This window comes from Tupaia chinensis, unplaced genomic scaffold (assembly GCF_000334495.1).
Source record: "Tupaia chinensis unplaced genomic scaffold, TupChi_1.0 Scaffold000628_1, whole genome shotgun sequence".
NCBI classification, from domain to species: domain Eukaryota; kingdom Metazoa; phylum Chordata; class Mammalia; order Scandentia; family Tupaiidae; genus Tupaia; species Tupaia belangeri.
The window spans coordinates 401621-403261 of NW_006160148.1; the positions used below are offsets into that span (position 1 = coordinate 401621).

Consider the following 1641-nt stretch of genomic DNA (forward strand, 5'->3'; position numbering starts at 1 on the left):
GCAAACTAAAATAATAATAATGATGATGATGGTAACAACATTTATTACTGATTCAGCCTAGAAGGCCAGGCCTGAGACTTCGGCCTCTCTCAGGAAGGGATTTCCAAACAACCGGCTCTGATCCTTAGAGGGCGAGGAGTGCTGTGGGTCCTCTCTCCCCTAAATGTGCCGACGTACAAAGGCTTACATCCAGCTTCGGGGATTCATGGGCCTCGCTTATTCTGAATCTAATTTCCGAAAAATCCCTCAAGGGTCTATTGACCTCTAAGAGTCAAAATATCTAAGCCAGAAGGATGTGCACTTCAGTGTTGTTTATAAACTCGAACGACAGAGCTCAATGTCTCCAAAAAGGATAAACTAGGGTACCTCCAGAGAGCGGGTCGGTTTTTGAAAAGAGTTTTGCTAATAGGGCGCACGCACTCACCGGAGACACAGAGACAGAAAGAGAGAAATCACCCTGCCCTCGGGGGAGATGGCCACATCACAACCCCTTCTTCTCCATTCTCCCCTAGGATTTTGGGCACACACACATGTGCCTGGCATGAATTTCAAGTCACTGGGTCTGGGACTTGAACCACGGCTGGCCACATGGGAGTCCAGAGCTTTAACCACTACGCTGTCTGCTGGCCCCAGAATGGGTCATTTTACAGCTGTGAAATATGTGTAAAAATATGTAATGCGACAGGCAAATGTTCAATGCTCCATTCTATGGAGGAAAAAACATAATAAACTTTAAAAAGTATCAGGGGCCAGTAAGTGGTATAGCAGTTACATCTCTGGACTCCCACATGGTTAACTGCAGTTCGAGTCCTATGCCTGGTGGCTTGAAAATCACACGTGGTGCGTGTGTGTGGCCAAGATCCCAGGAAGAGAACGGAGAAGAAGGGATTGCAGCGTGGCCATCTACCCCAGGAGGTGATTTCTCACTTTCTCACTGTCTCTGTCTCTCTCTCTCTGACGAGTGCCCTATGGCAAAACTACAGATTACAAAACAGTAGGTACGGTGCTGGTACCTATGTTAACGCTTGAATGTTCGAGTTATTCTGGGTGGCTTTTACTTTTCTTTGTATACGTGTTTATTTTTCAAATTGTCTACAATGAACATGAATTAATTGAACCAAGCCAAAAATGAAAAAAAAAAAAAAAAGACAAAAAACACTCAGCTTACTTAATTTTTTTTTTAGAGGTTTTTGCTACAGGGCGCGTGCGCTCACCAGACAGACAGAGAGAGGCAGAGAGACAGAAAGTGAGAAATCACCCCCCCGGGGGGATGGCCACGCCGCAATCCCTTCTCCTCCATTCTCCTCTCAGGATCTTGGGCACGCACGCACATGTGGTGGGTGTGTCCAGTGACAGCCATTACGCTAACTGCTGGTCCCGACTTAATTTTGTTTTCTAAAAAAATCCTCTGCGGGGCCAGGTAGTGGCACAGTGGTGACACGCTTGGGAAGTGTCGTGGGTTTGTGCCCGAGTCATGCATGTCTGTATTCCAGGCCGGCTGATGTTGGACTTGATCCTGGTGCTGGGAGCCTACTTGGGGTGCCTCACGGAAAAGATAAATGAATGAACTTCAAAATTTAGAATAATTGGGGACCAGCAGTTAGCGTAATGGCTATGTCGCTGGACTCCCACATAGTCGAC

The 1641-nt window shown here is 46.9% G+C and overlaps 1 protein-coding gene across 1 annotated transcript in view; it reads right to left on the bottom strand.

The window, feature by feature from the left end:
- The window catches only part of IL22RA1 (interleukin 22 receptor subunit alpha 1), a 27189-nt gene that overhangs the window by 16353 nt on the left and 9195 nt on the right, over positions 1-1641 (bottom strand). The window lies entirely within an intron of this gene.